General features: G+C 38.0%; 1 long non-coding RNA gene across 2 annotated transcripts in view; it reads right to left on the reverse strand.

Annotated features, from left to right (window-relative positions):
- Window positions 1-22,739, reverse strand: part of LOC140612209 (uncharacterized) — a 72,594-nt gene that overhangs the window by 1,477 nt on the left and 48,378 nt on the right. Inside the window, exons 3-4 of one of the 2 annotated variants that reach the window (XR_012013510.1) lie at window positions 10,700-10,804; window positions 4,602-6,124 (exon numbers count right to left, since the gene is read on the reverse strand). The exons of the other annotated variant lie outside the window; for it this stretch is intronic. This is a non-coding gene — a long non-coding RNA (uncharacterized lncRNA). Of the gene's footprint in view, window positions 1-4,601; window positions 6,125-10,699; window positions 10,805-22,739 lie in introns of those variants that run through there. 2 annotated transcript variants of the gene reach the window in all.

Genomic DNA, 22,739 nt, shown 5'->3' on the forward strand with positions numbered 1-22,739 from the left:
ATGGATTTCACAGATATCTACAGAACTTTACATCCAAACTCAACTGAATACACATTCTTCTCAAGTGCACATGGGAAGTTTCTCCAGAATAGACCACATACTGGGTCACAAATCAGTCTCAACCAATACCAAAAGATTGGGATTGTCCCCTGCATATTTTCTGACCATAATGCTTTGTAACTAGAACTGAATGACAAGAAGAAGTTTGGAAGGACTTCAAACACGTAGAGGTTAAAGACCATCCTGCTAAAAGATGAAAGGGTCAACCAGGAAATTAAGGAAGAATTAAAAAGATTCATGGAAACTAATGAGAATGAAGATACAACCGTTCAAAATCTTTGGGATGCAGCAAAAGCAGTCCTAAGGGGGAAATACATCGCAATACAAGCATCCATTCAAAAACTGGAAAGAACTCAAATACAAAAGCTAACCTTACACATAAAGGAGCTAGAGAAAAAACAGCAAATAGATCCTACACCCAAGAGAAGAAGGGAGTTAATAAAGATTCGAGCAGAACTCAATGAAATTGAGACCAGAAGAACTGTGGAACAGATCAACAGAACCAAGAGTTGGTTCTTTGAAAGAATTAATAAGATAGATAAACCATTAGCCAGCCTTATTAAAAAGAAGAGAGAGAAGACTCAAATTAATAAAATCATGAATGAGAAAGGAGAGATCACTACCACCAAGGAAATACAAACGATTTTAAAAACATATTATGAACAGCTATACACCAATAAATTAGGCAATCTAGAAGAAATGGACGCATTCCTGGAAAGCCACAAACTACCAAAACTGGAACAGGAAGAAATAGAAAACCTGAACAGGCCAATAACCAGGGAGGAAATTGAAGCAGTCATCAAAAACCTCCCAAGACACAAGAGTCCAGGGCCAGATGGCTTCCCAGGGGAATTTTATCAAACGTTTAAAGAAGAAGCCATACCTATTCTCCTAAAGCTGTTTGGAAAGATAGAAAGAGATGGAGTACTTCCAAATTCGTTCTATGAGGCCAGCATCACCTTAATTCCAAAACCAGACAAAGACCCCACCAAAAAGGAGAATTACAGACCAATATCCCTGATGAACATGGATGCAAAAATTCTCAACAAGATACTAGCCAATAGGATCCAATAGTACATTAAGAAAATTATTCACCATGACCAAGTAGTATTTATCCCTGGGACACAAGGCTGGTTCAACACCCGTAAAACAATCAATGTGATTCATCATATCAGCAAGAGAAAAACCAAGAACCATATGATCCTCTCATTAGATGCAGAGAAAGCATTTGACAAAATACAGCATCCATTTCTGATCAAAACTCTTCAGAGTGTAGGGATAGAGGGAACATTCCTCGACATCTTAAAAGCCATCTATGAAAAGCCCACAGCAAATATCATTCTCTTTTTTTTTTTTTTATTTATTCAAATATCATTCTCAATGGGGAAGCACTGGGAGCCTTTCCCCTAAGATCAGGAACAAGACAGGGATGTCCACTCTCACCACTGCTATTCAACATAGTACTGGAAGTCCTAGCCTCAGCAATCAGACAACAAAAAGACATTAAAGGCATTCAAATTGGCAAAGAAGAAGTCAAACTCTCCCTCTTCGCCGATGACATGATACTCTACATAGAAAACCCAAAAGTCTCCACCCCAAGATTGCTAGAACTCATACAGCAATTCGGTAGCGTGGCAGGATACAAAATCAATGCCCAGAAGTCAGTGGCATTTCTATACACTAACAATGAGACTGAAGAAAGAGAAATTAAGGAGTCAATCCCATTTACAATTGCACCCAAAAGCATAAGATAACTAGGAATAAACCTAACCAAAGAGGTAAAGGATCTATACCCTCAAAACTATAGAACACTTCTGAAAGAAATTGAGGAAGACACAAAGAGATGGAAAAATATTCCATGCTCATGGATTGGCAGAATTAATATTGTGAAAATGTCAATGTTACCCAGGGCAATATACACGTTTAATGCAATCCCTATCAAAATACCATGGACTTTCTTCAGAGAGTTAGAACAAATTATTTTAAGATTTGTGTGGAATCAGAAAAGACCCCGAATAGCCAGGGGAATTTTAAAAAAGAAAACCATATCTGGGGGCATCACAATGCCAGATTTCAGGTTGTACTACAAAGCTGTGGTCATCAAGACAGTGTGGTACTGGCACAAAAACAGACACATAGATCAGTGGAACAGAATAGAGAACCCAGAAGTGGACCCTGAACTTTATGGTCAACTAATATTCGATAAAGGAGGAAAGACTATCCATTGGAAGAAAGACAGTCTCTTCAATAAATGGTGCTGGGAAAATTGGACAGCCACATGCAGAAGAATGAAACTAGACCACTCTTTGCACCAGACACAAAGATAAACTCAAAATGGATGAAAGATCTAAATGTGAGATAAGATTCCATCAAAATCCTAGAGAAGAACACAGGCAACACCCTTTTTGAACTCGGCCACAGTAACTTCTTCCAAGATACATCCACGAAGGCAAAAGAAACAAAAGCAAAAATGAACTATTGGGACTTCATCCAGATAAGAAGATTTTGCACAGCAAAGGATACAGTCAACAAAACTCAAAGACAACCTACAGAATGGGAGAAGATATTTGCAAATGACATATCAGATAAAGGGCTAGTTTCCAAGATCTATAAAGAACTTATTAAACTCAACACCAAAGAAACAAACAATCCAATCATGAAATGGGCAAAAGACATGAAGAGAAATCTCACAGAGGAAGACATAGACATGGCCAACATGCATATGAGAAAATGCTCTGCATCACTTGCCATCAGGGAAATACAAATCAAAACCACAATGAGATACCACCTCACACCGGTGAGGTTGGGGAAAATTAACAAGGCAGGAAACAACAAATGTTGGAGGGGATGCAGAGAAAAGGGAACCCTCTTACACTGTTGGTGGGAATGTGAACTGGTGCAGTCACTCTGGAAAACTGTGTGGAGGTTCCTCAACGAGTTAAAAATAGACCTGCCCTACGACCCAGCAATTGCACTATTGGGGATTTACCCCAAAGACACAGATGCAGTGAAACGCGGGGACACCTGCACCCTGATGTTTATAGCAGCAATGGCCACGATAGCCAAACTGTGGAAGGAGCCTCGGTGTCCAACGAAAGATGAATGGATAAAGAAGATGTGGTTTATGTATACAATGGAATATTACTCAGCTATTAGAAATGACAAATACCCACCATTTGCTTCAACGTGGATGGAACTGGAGGGTATTATGCTGAGTGAAGTAAGTCAGTCGGAGAAGGACAAACATTATATGTTCTCATTCATTTGGGGAATATAAATAATAGTGAAAGGGAATATAAGGGAAGGGAGAAGAAATGTGTGGGAAATATCAGAAAGGGAGACAGAACGTAAAGACTGCTAATTCTGGGAAACGAACTAGGGGTGGTAGAAGGGGAGGAGGGCGGGGGGTGGGAGTGAATGGGTGACGGGCACTGGGGGTTATTCTGTATGTTAGTAAATTGAACACCAATAAAAAATTAAAAAAAAATACCATGGACTTTCTTCAGAGAGTTAGAACAAATTATTTTAAGATTTGTGTGGAATCAGATAATACCCCGAATAGCTGGGGGAATATTAAAAAAGAAAACCAGAGCTGGGGGCATCACAATGCCAGATTTCAGGTTGTACTACAAAGCTGTGGTCATCAAGACAGTGTGGTGCTGGCACAAAAACAGACACATAGATCATGAACAGCATAGAGAATCCAGAAGTGGACCCTCAACTTTATGGTCAACTAATATTAGATAAAGGAGGAAAGACTATCCACTGGAAGAAAGACAGTCTCTTCAGTAAATGGTGCTGGGAAAATTGGACATCCACATGTAGAAGAATGAAACTAGACCACTCTCTTGCACCAGACACAAAGATAAACTCAAAATGGATGAAAGATCTAAATGTGAGACAAGATTCCATCAAAATTCTAGAGGACAACACAGGCAACACCCTTTTTGAACTTGGCCACAGTAACTTCTTGCAAGATACATCCATGAAGGGAAGAGACACAAAAGCAAAAATGAACTATTGGGACTTCATCCAGATAAGAAGCTTTTGCACAGCAAAGGATACAGTCAACAAAACTAAAAGACAACCTACAGAATGGGAGAAGATATTTGCAAATGACGTATCAGATAAAGGGCTAGAATCCAAGATCTATAAAGAACTTATTAAACTCAACACCAAAGAAACAAACAATCCAATCATGAAATGGGCTAAAGACATGAACAGAAATCTCACAGAGGAAGACATAGACATGGCCAACAAGCACATGAGAAAATATTCTGCATCACTGGCCATCAGGGAAATACAAATCAAAACCACAATGAGATACCACCTCACACTGATGAGAATGGGGAAAATTAACAAGGCAGGAAACAACAAATGTTGGAGAGGATGTGGAGAAAAGGGAACCCTCTTACACCGTTGATGGGAATGTGAACTGGTGCAGCCACTCTGGGAAACTGTGTGGAGGTTCCTCAACGAGTTAAAAATAGACCTGCCCTACGACCCAGCAATTGCACTGTTGGGGATTTACCCCAAAGATACAGATGCAATGAAACGCCGGGACACCTGCACCCTGATGTTTCTAGCAGCAATGTCCATAATAGCCAAACTGTGGACGGAGCCTCAGTGTCCATCTAAAGAAGAATGGATAAAGATGTGGTTTATGTATACAATGGAATATTACTCAGCCATTAGACACAACAAATACCCACCATTTGCTTCAACGTGGATGGAACTGGAGGGTATTATGCTGAGTGAAATGAGTTAATCAGAGAAGGACAAACATTATATGTTCTCATTCATTTGGGGAATATAAATAATAGTGAAAGGGAATAGAAGGGAAGGGAGAAGAAATGTGTGGGAAATGTCAGAAAGGGAGACAGAACATAAAGACTCCTAACTCTGGGAAATGAACTAGGGGTGGTGGAAGGGGAGGAGGGTGGGGGGTGCGGTGAATGGGTGATGGGCAGTGAGGGGGGCACTTGACAGGATGAGCACTGTGTGTTATTCTGTATGTTGGCAAATTTAACACCAATAAAAAATAAATTTATTATGAACAAAAAAGAAAGAAAAATACTTGGCTACGCTTTTGCCTCTGCTACATCGGACAGAAGCTAGTAGGATATTCCAGAACATCCTAATGGAGCCACACATGCCTAATAAAATGACAGCTTTTCCCCAAGCTCTTGCCGAGAGCCAGCATTAGGCAAAGCACGATGTGAGAAGGGACTGCGGTTAGACATAAAGACGTTTTCTCTCCAGCCCTGTGAGTTTTTCCTCAAAAACAAAAGAAAAGAAAACAAAATCCACATGAATCTCCACCCTCCAACTAAGATTCTTCCTCATTTAAGAAATGGATTTCATAGGTTTTTGTGTATGCTTTATACATTTTAATCAGATATTATACTAAGTTACAACCCAATATATTCTGGAAACAAAGTTTCAAAAAATAAGTAAAGTTTAATAAGGTAGGTTACTTTGAAAACTATCCTAGTTTTAAAGATATAACCATTGGTATCACAATGTTAGCTATTAAACTAGGCCACAAATTAGGACTTTAGCCTACTGACTAGTAGTATTTTAAAATCTGTACCCAAAGTACATCGGAAAGTTATCAGTCTATGTTATTTTTCTTAGGGAACTCGGGTTTCTATAGATTTTTTATCAACTCTGAATTCTTCTTAGAAGTCTTCCACATTTTTGGTTAGATCCAAGGTTTATAAACAAAATGTGATGTAAAACCATGCCACATGAGAAAGAACACCCCAATGTGGTCTTTTTGCATTACAGGCTTCTCTTGTACAATTTTTGATTGAAAATTGCCTCAAGATATTTGGAGAAGACATCACTTCTCTCTTGGGAGAGAATTCAATGAGTTGTGATAACAATGAAAAAGCTGCAGGTACTGTGAATAATTTAATTGGCTTTAGGGAGACACAGACAGCAAGGTTGCCAGGGGTCATGGCAGATAGCCCTGTTCTGGAGCCCAGAGCATCCCCAGGGCAATGATCCCCAGCTGCTCTTTCTTCTGAAGTCTGGCTCACAGGTCAAGGGAGGTTTCACACTGTTGGAGACCAAAGAAAGCATAGAAACTTCAAGAAGTTTCTAGCAGTATTAGGAGATAGCATGGTATGATATAGTGTTTGGGAATTTTTTCTAACACAATTTTAAATGGATCATATATATACATATATACATATATATGGTTAAGCATATAATGCGTAATTATGTATTTCTATTTATAATATATAAATCTGGTTTCAGCCAGAGCATGGGGCTTTTATTCCTCCTCCCTCCTCTTTTTGCTCAGTGGCTCTTGAGGCACCACAGGACTCCAGTGCTCTTTGAAATGAGTTGAAAAGAACCAACATCATGGAGAGACAAGGACTTGACTTGATGTCAAACCACCTCTCCAAAGGACAAACTCCAGTGCCCCCATTTATCAGCTATATTACCTTTTGCCAATTACTCTAGCTCAGTATCACTTTATTCATGCCTAAAATGTGGATAAAAATAATGTTTAAATCTTAGAAATGTGGTCAAGATTCAATAAGATAAAGGATGTAAAACACATTTCTAAAAAAGCAATTAATAGAACTAGGAGAAGTTCCCCTGAGACTAGTGCGAGTATTATTGGAGCCTAGCTAATCACAGCTCACCGGCAACACCCCGCTTTGTAAAACAGAGTTTACATTCAGAACCTGGAGACACATATCATCAATCACTCCATAGTTTTGACATGTCTTCATTTTACAACATATACTTCATTGTGTTGAGGAAATCTTTAGGGTAATCCGTGTGATCAGGAATTAAGACGATTCTAGTGTCATGTCTGAGAATATGTTGATATAAGACAAGTGTTTGTTTTTCATTTCATCAGTGCCCGAAAAATCACCTGTTGAATCCAAGCCAATGAGTGATAGTGATTTACAAAAAGGCGCAACTACAGAAAGATACCAAATCTCCATCTGGCATGGGTCCATCCACCAACATGTCAGCAGTTTGCTAAGTCACTGAAGACTGGAATCTCCATAATGACACTTGACACTTTCTATCTTCATTTTTCCAATGAATGAAAATTGAACCCCTTCCAAGACCCAGCTATTTCCATTTAAAGTTTTTTCTTGATCCCATATATTCATATTGAAGTCTTCCCACAAAATATCTCCTGTATGTTCAATGCAGACCATATCTATCATCTTACATACTTTTTGTAATGCGTTGTATTGTGTTGTATGTTTATATATTGATAATAAAGATCATTCCATAACTCAGTAGGTTAGACAACCATTTCTTTGGTTATGATTCACATAACACTTCAGTGGAGACTCATCTGAGCAGTTTCTGTTCTCAGCTGAGGTCACTTGTGCAGTTGCAGTTAGCCTGCAGTTCCTCTGGAGCTCACCTAGGTGTCTATTGGCACTGGCTCTCAATTGGTCCCCATGTGTTCAATAAGGTAGCTTCTCCTCCTTTCATATGGTGGAGGAAGAGTTCCCAGAAGCAAGAGAGACTTTCCAAGAGTTCAAGTGGGAGAGGACTGTGCAAAAGACCACGCCAAAGATGGTGGTTTACAGGACAAAGAGGCATTATTTATTGAGACCACACATCATAAAACTCACGGCAGCACCACTACCATACATATCCTTTTCTTTGCTGGCTTTTCATCCTCAGTTCTGTACACCAGCATTTCCTAAGGGGTATTCCAAGTATGGTAGGAAGGATCTTTGAAATACTCTTTTTTCACCTCAGGTATTCCTTCCCTCACCCTTCTTCCTGTCTTAAGCTGCCTTAAGAGGCAACTAAATCACCTCCTTGGGGAATAGAAGCAAGAGGAGAATATGAGGAAAAGGGAGCTCTTTTTGCTTACGAGTCTTGAAGATTTAGCTTTCTAGGAAACAATGATTTGTGGCATACAGTAGAAGATTTAATCTCATGGGAATTAATCTCATGGGCAATCTCATGGGAAAAACCCCAAACCACTAGGTAGGTACATGGGATATCTGCACCATTTCCTGGATAGAAACCAAAAGGAAGCAGAAATACCTCACAGAATAACGAGCTGACATGTCTCAGAACGATGGGGCCCTCTATGTCCACACAGAGCTTCTTATACCTCAACATGGAACAGATCAGTTAGTAAAAGTATCTCCATCAGTCCCAGAATAGCATACTATTCTAGAAATAGAAAATAGAAATAGAAAGCCACTGGGTCTGAAAGACATGCCTCAGCAACAGGAGTACACACCAATTTCCCAGGACCAGAGAGCAGTTTGGACACCTTAGTGTCTATTAGTATACATCAATGACACAGAGCAACCAGATAAGTGCCACTTCACCATTTTATAGCCTCCCTGGCACTAGAAGACTCCAGAACATAGACACACTCATGGGGACAATTAAGAAATCCTAAATCTCTACCAGTCTCGGAACAGAGAATCAAACTAGACATCAAGTGAGCTATTTAGAACTACAGTACTGTACATTTCTTACATATGCTAGTGTATAGACGGAGATTGCTATCAGTGCATATAGAATATATGATCCATGCATTGTTTTCCCTTTCCCAGAAAGGGTTCTCTCGTCCAATAGGCTTGGGAAATTCATATTTTCCTTTTGGAAGTCAAATGCCCCAGTATTTTTCCACATTTATTTGACATGATTTGACCCTTTTGAAGTGACCCTATTAGTTAATGATCCTTTGAACATTAGTAAACATTTTTCTAAAGATATTTCTTAATTCACAGTTTAACATTTCACTCCCTGATAAGAAGCCATCAAAGTTTTCAGTAAATCTTTGTTGTTATTCCTTTTTTCCCTATAAAAAATATGTTCTCTTTAAGATCCTGCACAATGCAGCCTGCTCTGTTAATTAGTATTGTCTTCACTCTTTCCCAGTGCAGATCCTTAACTTTAGCTGGGTCAGAGATTTCCTTGTTTCCTGAATAAACCACACTCACTTATCTACTATAATTCTCACCTCTTCTTGGACTCTTCATTGCTACACACTAAGTAGCCTAGCCATTTGGGTTCTCCATTCCTAGAAATTTCACAAAGCCTTTCTGATCTCAATTTAATAGTTCTTTAGAAAACATGAGCACTTGCCCCTACTGGACATTGGCTCATATGCTGCTTTGACCATCAGGAATTACGCTGGTGTGTTCATACATTATCCAGAAAATCCAAATTCCTGTGGTAAACAACTGTATCTTGTGTTAGTTCTGTACTTCTTTTAAAGCCTGGCTAAATGTCTACTCAAAAAAATGTATGAATGAATATGTTCAATTTTCTAAGAGTATAGAGATTTTATAGAGATTGGTAGAAACTGCAAGTTTTAAAACAAGAGGTAGAACAGCACATGAAATTTTAGGGGGCGACAGCAAGTCATAGGTTTGAGTAATTGTTTTAGATATGACTTCACAGGCTGATTGACATGTTCTTGGATATACTATTTTTATTCATTATACAAAAAATGTGAAATTGGTGTGATATATTTGGGAATAATTACATGTTTGTATGAAATTTCTTTTAAATATCAACAATTCAGAATAAAAGGTGCAAAAAACATAGCTGGGCAATGCATCTGTGAGTTTTTAAACCAACAAAGATATTTTAAAAAAAGAAAGAAAGAAATTGAAAAGAAGAGGAGATAGAAATACAAGAGGAGATAGAAATACAAGGAGGTATAGAAAAGCTGAAACTGAACTAATTTGTCAACTGTGACTCAGAGAAGAGATTTCTGACATAGAGAAATAGTTAATAAATGTTAGTTTTTCCCTCAGGATACTCAAGCATAATATCTCTGGGAACAGCAATTCATTTCTTAATTTTGAGGAAAAGATCCTGAGAACTCTGATAAATTGTAAAAGGATCTAATTGCATAATCTAGAATGAATGACAGGCAATCAGGTGTTCCCATATTGGCCTTTACCATACCTGGGAGTAAGATATGTGTAATCTTTAGTTAATATGCACTTAGTGATACAGTTAAAGCAAACATTTCGAAAAGTTAAATAAAAGTACTTAGAATGACTATCTTTATTCCAGAAAGAAAGTTACTCACTGGCTACCAATATAAGAAAACTAATTCTCATAGCTGGTATGGATCAATTACCATGATAAATAAAATTATATATATTGATATATATATATATATAATTACTATGTATATATCACTCAATTTTAAAAAACATTTATGTATCTATCTATCTATCTATCTATTTATTTATTTATTTATTTATTCACAAGAGACACAGAGAGAGAAATAGAGGAAGAGACACAGGCAGAGGGAGAAGCAGGCTCCATGCAGGGAGCCCAACATGGGACTCGATCCTGGGTCTCCAGGATCATGCCCTGGGCTGAAGGCAGCACTAAACCACTGAGCCACCCGAGCTGCCCAATATGACTTAATTTTTATTCATATGAGCAACATGTAAGAATTTGGTGAATGAAAAAAAAAAAAAAGAATTTGGTGAATGGAATATATATCAGTACAAGAAACCAACTTTTTTTCAGAGAGCACTGAACAATGCCTTTTATATTTTTCTGTAATTCTTTCCATGCTAGTCGAATGGGACAATAAATACTCTGAAGATTTATAGTGGATGGTGACTATTTTCCAGTTTTGTTTTGTTTTACTTACCCATAGCATAACTGGTGCTAAGAACAAATTGGTTTCTTCATAGTCTTGGGCCTCAATGTCAGTATTAACTTAGTTGGCTTACTCTTTTAAAGAATGAAGTCATTCCTTTGTGAAATAAAAGAAACAAGTAAAAACACCAAATTGTCAAAGGAAAATTGTAATTTCTTAAAGTGGATAAAGAGAAACTGCTTTATAAGAATGGGAGGTTTTCCAAAATGTAAAAGTATAAAACTGGTTGGGAAACAAAACAAAACAAAACAAAACAAAACAAAACAACACCATCCTTAGGATAATAATTATCTCTATGCAAGGAAAGACTAGGATTAGGAGAAGGGGGAAAGAAACTCCAAGTACACATATATCAATTTAAATTCTTGAAAGATTTAAAAAGCTAACACTTCACCATGTGCTTCATACTTCTTAAGAACATGTTGTAGGTAACTTGGTCATATAAATATCTACAACATACCCATGCATACACACACACATTGAATTGTATATGTAAACATACAAAACACTGTTAAATGAATAAGTAAATATACCACAGAATTTTTTAAAGATTTTGTATTTATTCATAAGAGAGAGATAGGCAGAGACACAGACAGAGGGAGAAGCAGATGGCTCTTCACAGGGAGCCAGATGCGGGACTCGATCCCCAGACTGGGATCACACCTTGAGCCAAAGGCAGACAGATGCTCAATCGCTGAGTCACCCAGAGGTCCCTAAATTACAGAAATCTTATCATTCAGCAATTTTATCTGTGATTCCTCTGTATTGATGATCTGGTTCACTCAGTCTAAGTGGCTGAACAGTAGTATTCCGTTATATGATGATAACACTTATGTGTGTACACGTCTAGTCAAACTTTCTAGAGGCTTACCTAGTTTATTAGCTTTCAAAGAAATTGATTTTAAAAATCATCTCCATAAATGTTTTTCCTAGGCTTATTAATTTGTGTTTTTATAATTCTGTTGCTTCAACTTTCTTACTGTTTTGATTTCTTCATCTAGCTTCTTGCATTAAATGCTAGGTCATTGTAGTAAATATATTTAAGGCTATTCATAACTTCTAAGTACTGTTTTAGCTATACCTCACAAATTTATTTTTCATATTTTAGTTTGTTGATAAAACCATTACAGTTTATGATTTTCCTTGTGAAGTCTTGTTTAACCTAGTCATTAAAAACTTTTGGCTTTTTTTCAGATTTTCTAACCTGTAGGATTTTAATTACTAGTTGTAATAGTTAATTTCTAATTAAACTGCATTGTAATCAGATAATGTGGTTTGAATAACTATGACTCTTTGTGACTGAGAGTATACAGTTAATTTTATAAATATTTAAAATGTTGCATGCATGCTTTAGGAGAATGTGTATTCTCTGTTATACTCTCTCTTTTTTTTTTTTATACTCTCTTTTGAATACAGGGATATGTAAACTCACAATTCTGTCATATGTGTTACTCAAATTCTCTATATATTCTCCAAATGTGTAGTTTCTGAGAGAGGTGTTAAAATTTGCCATTATGCTTCTATGAGCTTTTCACTTTTATTTTGCAATTCTGAGTTTTCATAGTTGTTGGCTTTTGGTGTTTTACAGTTTAGGTCTATATTATTAGGCACATACAAATTTATAATTTCTATTAGCATTTTCATGAATTATAGCTTATAATTATAGCTCTATAATTATGTGCTTTATTCACATTAATGCTTCGACTTCATATTCTACTTTGACAGATATTGTTGCACTACCTTTTTTTTCGGTTCATATATGCTTAGTCTATTTCTTTTTTTTCCTTTTTTATATTTTCTGTTTTAGGTTGTGTGTGTAACAGTGTCCCCTGTAAGCAGCATATAACTGATTTTTTATATCCACACTGATAATTTCTGATATTTATTTATTTATTTTTTTTTAATTTTTATTTATTTATGATAGTCACAGAGAGAGAGAGAGAGAGAGAGGCAGAGACATAGGCAGAGGGAGAAGCAGGCTCCATACACCGGAAACCCAACGTGGGATTCGATCCCGGGTCTCCAGGATCGCGCCCTGGGCCAAAGGCAGGCGCCAAACCGCTGCACCACCCAGAGATCCCAATTTCTGATATTTATTAAAGCGATTTAATCTATTACATTTTATTGTCATTATAGTGTATTTCAAGTTATACGACAAACCATATTTTATAGTTTTAGTTTTGTTTCATCAAAGATTTCTCCTGGTTCCTTTTTTCTTCCTTTCCTAAGTTTTGTTAGATTCATAAATCATAGCTTAGTTTTCTGTGTCAATTTTTATTTATATTAAAATTTCTCAGCTGTTATGTATTTGACCACTTTGTTCCAATATTGCTCTATAATCTTATACTAGAATCCATTAAAAGTTTATGAAACAGTGATTCTCAAGGAACACTCGATATAAACCTTTTCACTTTTCTCTTTATACTGCATCCTGGGTAAAATTCTCAGTTCTTTTTTCCAGTTTATTAACTTCTTAACTTTGGTCATTTTAGAGTTTATTCTTTTACTTTCGTATTTTTTCTTTTTTTTTTCTCTCTCTCACTCATGTGCTCTCAAATAAATAAAAATCTTTAAAAAGATCATTTCATTTTCCCCTCTGATTTTGTACCAAGAAGTAGGGTCCTACTGAGACAAATACCTAAAAATGTCAAAGCAGCCTTAGAACAGGATAAGGGGTAATAAGGCTGTAGGAGTTTGGAGGGCCATGCTGGGAAAAGCCCACATTGCTGTGAAGGAACTATTGGTAGAGGTAATAGATGTTGAAGGCGATTCTGGTAAGAGTTCAGAAACAAAAGCAAGATCTTCAGAGATAGACTGTATCTTCTTAGAGAATACATAACTAATCAGAAACAGATTGTTCAAAATATGGATGTTGAAGATCTTTCTGTGAGATCTCAGATGGAAATAAGGAACATGTTATTGGAAACCATAAAAAAAGAGAACCTTGTCATAAAATGGCAAAAACTTGGCTTAACGAGTGTTCTAGTATTTTGTGGAAGTTTGAACTTGGAAACAATAAAATCGGATATTTATCTGAGTAGATTGCTCAGGAAAGTATTAAAGGAGCTTGTTTCCTCCTGTTTATAGTAAAATGCAAGAAGAGAGAAATGAGTTGAAGAAGGTATTCAGCAGAAAGAAGTCAGGACTCAAAGATTCTCAAGCTTCCTAATTTCTCAGTTTGTCATTTCTGCTCTAGCACTTGTGCTCATGCTCTTGCTACCCCTAGACAGTTCCCTTCTTGTCCTCTTCCCATCCAAATCCGACCTATAGAGTGTCAGCTTCCCAAGAGTGTTCAGTCATGTTGGCATTTTCTCTTGTGAATTTCCATAGCCATATAATCATTCTCCTGTAATTTTTGTGACATGTAGTCTTTAAGGCAGGTCTTTTTTTTTTTTCACATTTTCTGAAATTGAAATTTCAATTTTACTTTTGTCTATGTATATATCTTTTTCAGTAATTCTCTGTCCACCCTCAAATGCCTTTCATGGATAACACATATGTAATCCACAGGTTCTAGAATATGAGGAAATAGAAAACTTGACTTCTCAATGGTTCTCAGATGGTTCTCCATGGCACCTCCAAGAGCAGGGCTAGAGCAGGGGGAAATTTAAGCAAACCAGTGGAGCCCTGCTCTGGTCACTCCTATACAGCCTTGAACAAGCAGCTCAACTCTTTTTTTTTTTTTTTTGTACTTTTTGCTTTATTATTTTATTTATGGATCTGAGCAAAAAGTTTTGTGAACCCCAAAATATTGGTATAAATGTGTAGTATGTTTTAGCTTTGTCTCTCTTAGGAGAACACAAGCTTCTGTACCCAAAGAGACTGGCACAGTTATGTCTAGATACTTGGGTCAGCTTATTCTTGATTGGTTTGTGTGCAAACATGCACACTACATCCATAGTCATAACTCCTCTTAATCTTTCTTTTTTTTCCCTCTTAATCTTTCAAACAACTCTGTGCCAGTCTCCTAAATGTTAGTTCCCTTCTAACATTTTCCTAAAAAAAAAAAAAAAAAAAAAAAAGGGTGTCTCAGGCCTCCCAGAATGAACACGAATTTTATAGCATTAATATTTCTTTACAGACAGCAAATTTTAGATTTCTTTCCAAAGCAAATGAATGGATTTTAAGAAAATCTGTAAATGGCTATATTTTAAGAAAAAAGTATTATCCTTAAGATTAGAATTTGGAGGGAAAAACAACCACAACGTTTATCTAGAAACTTGTTATCTTCTCCCTCTGCCCCTTCTCCTGCATGCTCTCAATCAATCAATCAATCAATCAATCAAACCTTTATTTCAAAAGAGGAAATGGGCTCACACCATTGTGGAGGCTGGCAAGTCTAAAATCTATAGGGCAAGCTTGCAGTTCTAATTCAGGTAAGAATTGATGTTATAGTCTTGAGCCCAAATTGCACAGGCAAATGAGAAATTCAGGCAAGGCTTCTGTGGCACTGTCTTGAGGCTGAATTCCTTCTTCTATAGGAAACTGGTCTTTGCTCTTAAGGCCTTCAACTGTTTGAATGATGCCCACCCACCCTACAGAATGTAATCTGCTTTACTCAAAGCTTACTAATTTAAATGTTATTCACATCTAAAAAATATATTCACAGTAACGTCTACACTAGTTCTTGACCAAACTATTGGGCACCATAGCATAACCATGGTAACATACAAAATTAACCATCACAGTGTGTCATTATCTATTAGGCTCTGTTTTCTTACCTCTTTTCCTCACTCAGCTCTATTTAGTTTCACTTTACTCCACCAAATAAAATGCAATATGATTTCAGCCTTGCAAGGGTCTCCAATCTGCTACAGACCTAAAATCTCTGAACTAATCAGGAGTTCAAAGAACGCTCTAGATAACACAGCCACAAAGACCAAATTCCCAACAGCTTTGTGTATCAGAGGTTTTCCTGCATGGTAGGTTTGGTGGAAGAGACAATGAGTGAAAGAAGCAAATGTATATGAGGCAGACTGATCTCAAAATGTTAATACACATTTGCCACTGAATTCACATCATGGAAGGTGTATCATTTGTGTCATTATTGCTAGAAGTAAATTTTCATGAAGTCTGCCTGATACATATGTCAAGACTGCTGGAGTGTGGCTAGGTAAGCGTGGATCTGAGCTGCTCTTTCATTCTGTATTTGGAATCTCAGTAGTCATCTCCTGGATTTTTTTAGAGCAGAACTGATACAGCATTCAGGAGCATTTCAAACTCTCGAAATGACATTTGAAAGCATTCAAATGAATGCAAGTAGCTGCATAAAGTAAACACTAAAAAGTGAGATTAACTATTGCTATGCTTTATGAGCCCTTTCATGTTTTTCTTCTAGCACCATGGTAATAATAAAACTTAATTGTAGCAGCCTTGGCAGTTTAAAAACAGCACATATGTATTTCCACATTTGATTCTTCCTCCAAATAGCACCATGGAGAAATATTGTTCTACAGATATGAAACTGGGGATTCAGAATTCAGATTTCACTTGCTGAAAACAAATAGTAAATACTGGGTCAGAAGTAGATCACAGCTTTTTTCACTACATCATCTAGTCTGTTAAACATTCTCAATTGCTGTTCTGGAAAATAAAAATCATTATGTTTCTAAAGTAAATTAGAAATTTACACAATTGTGTTACATTTAACACAAATGACTTGTGTTAGAGGTAAGAGTTCTTACACAAGAAAAAAAAAAAGCAACTATTTGTGGCATTACCATGAAAGTCTCTTACTGTGAACTGTCAGAGAAAAATGTTAAATTTACATGACTCTCATTGATTTAAAATGTAACATAAAAATACTAGAAGAAAAAAGAAATGGTGTTTTCAGTTATGATAATAAAGGAAGTAATTTTCTTTTGTGTCTGGTAATTGCATTGGAAAACATTTAAAAAAATAAGTACAACTCAAACTTAATTAGATCTTTGAAGAAGTAGAGGAAAGAGGAGATTCATTCTGAGGATCAGCTTGATCTTTGCTTCTTTCACAGAGATCAAAAGATTGTTATTTGAGGGATCCCTGGGTGGTGCAGCGGTTTGGCGCCTGCCTTTGGCCCAGGGCGCGATCCTGGAGACCCGGGATCGAATCCCACATCGGGCTCCCGGTGCATGGAGCCTGCTTCTCCCTCTGCCTGTGTCTCTGCCTCTCTCTCTCTCTCTATGTGACTATCATAAATAAATAAAATTAAAAAAAAATTTAAAAAAAAAGATTGTTATTTGAGAGGGAAAAGCAGAATTCCATTAGGACTGAGATGAAGGATGCTGGGAGCAGAGTAACTGCCTTCTCAGTACTTCCTAATTGGGTATCCTGTCTCCAACAAGATACTCTTAAATGATTCTTCAAAATCTTAATTCCAGTAATTAAGCCATTTAGACGTGGGAAGGATGTTAAACAGAGTCCAATAAGAGCAACAGGATTCAAAGTCACTGCAAATGACTAGAGTGGCAAAGAGATGAAGAGATTGGAAAACAGGAAACTTTTTCCCTGACTCTCTAAAGTTAACCTGCAGTGCCTCAAATGAGTTCATTTATCATTCATGGGCCAGATAATAGGTCTCAGTGTGGAGGCTGAGAAAATTAAGGCCATTCCACTTTAAGTTCAGCGTTAGCACACGTCCAGCCATCCCAGGCCCCTGTGAATAAGAGCTGAAATTTACATTACTTCAGTTACAGGAAAAAAAAAAAAAAAGCTTACAGCTTAACGCCCTGGAAAGCCCCATATTAGAATGAGAACAGAGCTCAATGCCCTTGAAAGCCCCATATCAGAATGTAAACAGAACTTGAGAAATCCCCCCCCCCCCCACTTCTGGAGGTCCCCCAGACCAACCCATAAAACTAAGCTGAAAACCACCTCGGGGTCCAAGTCCCTGCTCCGCTGTGTCGGGTGTACTTGGACACAAGCTCCAGCTTGTAAATAAACCCTCGTGTGTTTGCATCGGTGTCGGCTCCTTGGTGGTTTCTTGGATACGTAATCTTGGGCACAACATTTGGGGACTCGTCTGGGATCCGAGAAACCCCCAGGACCCCATCTGGAGGGTTTCACGCGTGGTGAGTGCGCTCAACTTTTTCCACCTTTTGCGCGCATATTCTCTGAGAGCTCTAACCTGTAGGAATTCCAATCTGTATTGGGTCAGCATTGGCTTAGGAGGACGCGCTGATGGGCCATGGACGGGGGTCTTGAGGAGACGTCCCTTGCCCCCGCCTGGAGGACAGAGTCCTTATCAGTAAGGAGGACGGAATCCTCGTCTGTACGGAGGGCTGACTGCCAGCCCTTCGGGTTACTTTCTGTTTTTGTCTCTGCGGCCACATTGGAATGTTTGTCTGTGTTGTTGGGTCCTTGTTAATCGTCTTTATTGTCTGTGTCTTGGTGCGGATTGTGGACATAATGGGGGAGACAGAAACCACTCCCCTGTCTCTTATGCTCTCCCATTTCTCGGATGTTAGGGAAAGAGCTCGTATTCTGAGCATAGACATACAGAGAGAGAGATTCCAAATTTATTGCATATCAGAATGGCCAACCTTTGACATGGGATGGTCCTGAGAAGGAACTTTTCACCTACCTATTATGTTACAGGTTAAGGCCCTGATCAGGGACAAACCGGACGGCCGCTTTGGCCAGGTGCCCTATACCTGATCTGGCAGGACATGATCGAGAATCCCCCTCCTTGGCTAAAACCATTTTTACCCCCCAAAGCAAGACCCACCGAGATTCTAGCCTTGCGGAAAGCCGAGAAGGAGACCGACTCCACTCCCCAAGCGCCCCTTTATCCGGTCTTCCAGGATTCCTCCCCGGAGGACCTGATTCTCCCACCGCCCTACCAGGCACCCCCTCCTCCTTCTGCCCCTCCATTAGAGGCACAGGGGGGGGGCGCTGCAGAAGGGGCGCCACCCCTCCCTGACCAGGGAGTCCCTGTGCACGGGCCAGCAGCAGGGACACGCGGACACACCTCCAAATGCGGGGCTGGTGGACTCCACCGCCCTTCCTCTCCGAGCCATGGGGCCCCCCGATGAGACTGGCGGACAGCTAATGTTATATTGGCCATTCTCCACCAGTGATTTATATAATTGGAAAACCCATGATGCAAAGTTCTCTGATAATCCGAGAGATCTAATCGGGCTTTTAGATACTGTTCTCTTTACCCACCAGCCTACTTGGGATGACTGCCAACAGCTCTTGAAGGTTTTCTTCACCACTGAGGAGAGAGAACGAATTCAGGTGGAAGCCCGGAAGTCTGTTCTGGGAAAGGACAGACAGCCGACTCAAAACCTAGACCTCATAAATGCTGCCTTCCCTTTATCCCGCCCCACCTGGGACTACAACTCAGCTGAAGGTAAGGAGAGACTCCGGGTCCACCGCCAGAATCTAGTGGCAGGTCTCCAGGCTGCCGCGCGCAAGCCTACCAATCTGGCCAAGGTCTATGATGTGAGAGAGGGTAAGGATGAGAGTCCAGCAGCCTTCTTAGAATCATAGAGGCTTTTAGGCCGTACGCCCCTATGAACCCAGAAGCCCCGGAAACAAAGGCCGCAATTATCATGGCTTTTGTTAACCAGGCCGCTCCGGACATTAAAAAAAAAATTGGAAAGAGTAGAGAGACTGGGAGAGAAGAGCTTGCAGGACTTAGTGATAGTAGCAGAACGAGTCTATAATAATAAAGAAAGTCCGGAAGAAAAACAAACCAAACTAAGTGACCAGCAGACCCAGAACCTGGCCAAGATCCTGCTGGCTACAACCATGGATGATCCACGGGAAAGACGGAAGCACCTCAAGAAGGACACCTTCAGGGACAGGTAAGGAGGATGGCCCTGGTCCCCGTCGGGAGCACCCTAAGCTGAACAAAAACCAATGTGCTTATTGCAAAGAAGAGGGCCACTGGGTGAAAGGCTGTCTTAACAAAAGACCTAAGGCCCCTGCCAAGATCTTGGAGATGGAGGACCTGGACAACTAGGGGAGTCAGGGTTCGGCACCCCTCCCCGAGCCCAGGGTAACTCTCAGAGTGGAGGGGCAACCTGTTGAATTCCTAGTGGACACTGGGGCACAACATTCGGTTTTATTACAACCCCAAGGGAAATTGGCAAGCAAGACTTCATGGGTGCAAGGGGCCACGGGCACCAAACAGTACTCAGGGACCACCCAAAGAACTGTGGACTCGGCATGGGCCGAGTCTTTCTAGCACACTAGACAACTTCTCATCAATAACTGACATTTAGTACATTTGTTGTTGTAAACAAAGAAATTTCAGCTCAGAAAAATGTGAAGAAAAAAATGTGAAGAAAATTTCTGAGTGATCCTAGAGTAATGGTTTTGAGAATTATTAAAAGGTTCTTAAATACAGTATTAGGGCTTTTTGTGGTTTAGATGTATTTTTTACATTTATGATTCTATTAAAGTTTTAAAAGTTTTTCAAAGTAGTTTTATCAATTTCTATTCCAACCAACAGTGTATGAGAGTTCCAGTTGTTCCATATCTTACCAACACTTAGGGTTTTCACATTTTACTTACTTACTTAATTTATTTTTATTATTATTTTTTACTTTTTTTAATACACATACACATATTGCTGGGCTTGGCTTGACATCTTATTCAGTATTTTTGTTTCTAGTGTTTATAAGTGAAGTTAGACTATATTAATTAATCTTTTCTTAATTTGATCATTTATTTCCGCCATTCCACTTTGTGCATATTCTTCCTTTTTTCTAGTTTCTTATATTGAAAACTTAGATTCACACAGATTCAATCTCTGTATTTGTGTATTTATGTGTGTATATACATATGTATGTGTGTATATATTTATGTATTACATACATCTTAATATATTAATATTTATATTATATATCAATCATATATCCTATATTTTTATTAATATTTACTTTTTACTCTACTATGTATATTAATATGTAATATAGTTAATATATAAATATTGGCTCTATTACTATCAGGCAAAATAGATCTTAAGATAGAATTATTTTCTGAAGAAGTTAAAGTTCTAACAATATATATTTAATATATGTACTATATATGTAATATATAATACATATAATATATAAGCTAACATATAAGAGATTATATATATATTAATGACATAAGTATATCATATATCTATATCCTGTTACTTACATAACATGCATTTAATATATGTACATTAATTATATATTAGATTATATAAGTCTATAATATATAAGTTTAAGATCTAAAGATATGTATCTAATATATATGCAAATAAATATTAGAATTATATATGAAAGATATTTGATTATATATTCGACTATAATTTTACATTTATATGTAATTTAATATATAATAATCATGTTATTATATGATATATAATTGATATATATTATTTTTCTATGCACTATATATTAATATACTATATAATTTATATTTTCTGCATAATCTGCCCAGATACTTGAGATTCTTTCTCAACACATTAAGTTTCTGTGCTTATGCTACTGTGTTTTGTCTTGATTACTTAAAAAAACAAAACCCAGAAGTTCTTACTTCTGAGACAGCTAAGATTGCTTATAGTTACCCTAACTTCTTATGTTTATTTATAAATATTGTGTTGTCGTTTCAATTAGCAAGAAACCAAGCTACAACCATTCATTGTTCTCAGGTATTTACGTTAAAAGTCAAGTGACCAATCTCTTTTGCTAATGCTTTTGAATTTGTCTTCTCAAAGCCAGCCACAAAATTTAGAAAAAACAAGGGTAAATGAATGAACAAATCCAAGATATCTTTTTAAACTATTTTGTTTTCTTACCTTACAAACAGTAACAGTGGTAAATACTACTAGAAATAATCTTTTTTGCATGTGTATTCTATTTCATTATTAGCTCCATACTATCATAAAAGCTATGAGAGAAGAATTATGAAATCAGACAAGTTTCAACTTTATTGGTTGTTACATTCTGGTAAAAATGTTATTAATCTAAATATATTTCTGAGATTATATACTTTATAGAAAAGTACTCATATATCACACACAGCATGTTACTATCCTAAAGGAAAACTGATATAATCCTTATATAACATTTGTATATCATATCCAAAAATAGGGTTTTACTTTCCTCCATTCTGATGTTGTTGGTTACTGATATAATTAACCATAATGATTCATCCTTATCCTCAACAGGTAATACTGATTTCCTTTCCTGCTTGCCCAAAAACTCTGACATGAGGCAGAGGCCAAACACTGTTTTTTATAAGGTAGGGCAGTTTCAGAGCCTCATGAAAAGGACTGTACCAGGAACTCTAATAATGCCTCAAGAAATGGACTCAAAATATAGCACAGAAGCAGCAGCTTTTTTTTTTGTTTTTTTGTTTTTGTTTGTTTTTTTTTTTGTTTTTGTTTTGTTTTTAGATTTTACTTATTTATTCATGAGAGACACACATAGAGAGGCAGAGACATAGACAGAAGGAGAAGCAGGCTCCCTGCGGGGAACCCCTTGTGGGACCCGGTCCGGGACTCTGGGAGTCAAACGCAGATGCTCAACCACTGAACCACCTAGGCATCCCATGATTTCCTGATATCACAACTTGTGCTGGGGGTGTAGGGATCTTCAGGAGACTTCTCCAAGAACAAAAGAGCTGATGGGTGCAACTGCATTCCCCTACCCCTGAGCCTGTATATCTGGACACCTGCAGGATTCAGCATGAATACTCTCCATTTAGCTTGCTAACACTTCATGCCTCACCCCAGAATTCTCCTGTGGACCTGTCCACTTCAACACACCCTCAGCAGGAGTCAATCTAAAGCTGTGTCACAAGACTGACAGTGTGCAAGCAGCCCTAACAGGGACTAGCACCACTTCACAATGACTCCTGCCCTGGGGAGAGGGAAAGAAACCACACATACCAGTTTGACTGCAGCCCCAGCAGGGGGCTGGGGCCAGACATCTGTTCTGACCATAAGCTCCACCCATTAACAGCTTTGCAGGGGACAACGTAGGGAGCCTGCCCTGCAGTTCAGTGAGACTGAAGCTCTGGAAAACTGCTGGTCTGAGTAAACTCAAGCCCAAGGTGAGCCCCAGAC

The sequence above is a fragment of the Canis lupus genome, chromosome 21 (assembly GCF_048164855.1).
Source record: "Canis lupus baileyi chromosome 21, mCanLup2.hap1, whole genome shotgun sequence".
NCBI classification, from domain to species: Eukaryota; Metazoa; Chordata; class Mammalia; order Carnivora; family Canidae; genus Canis; species Canis lupus.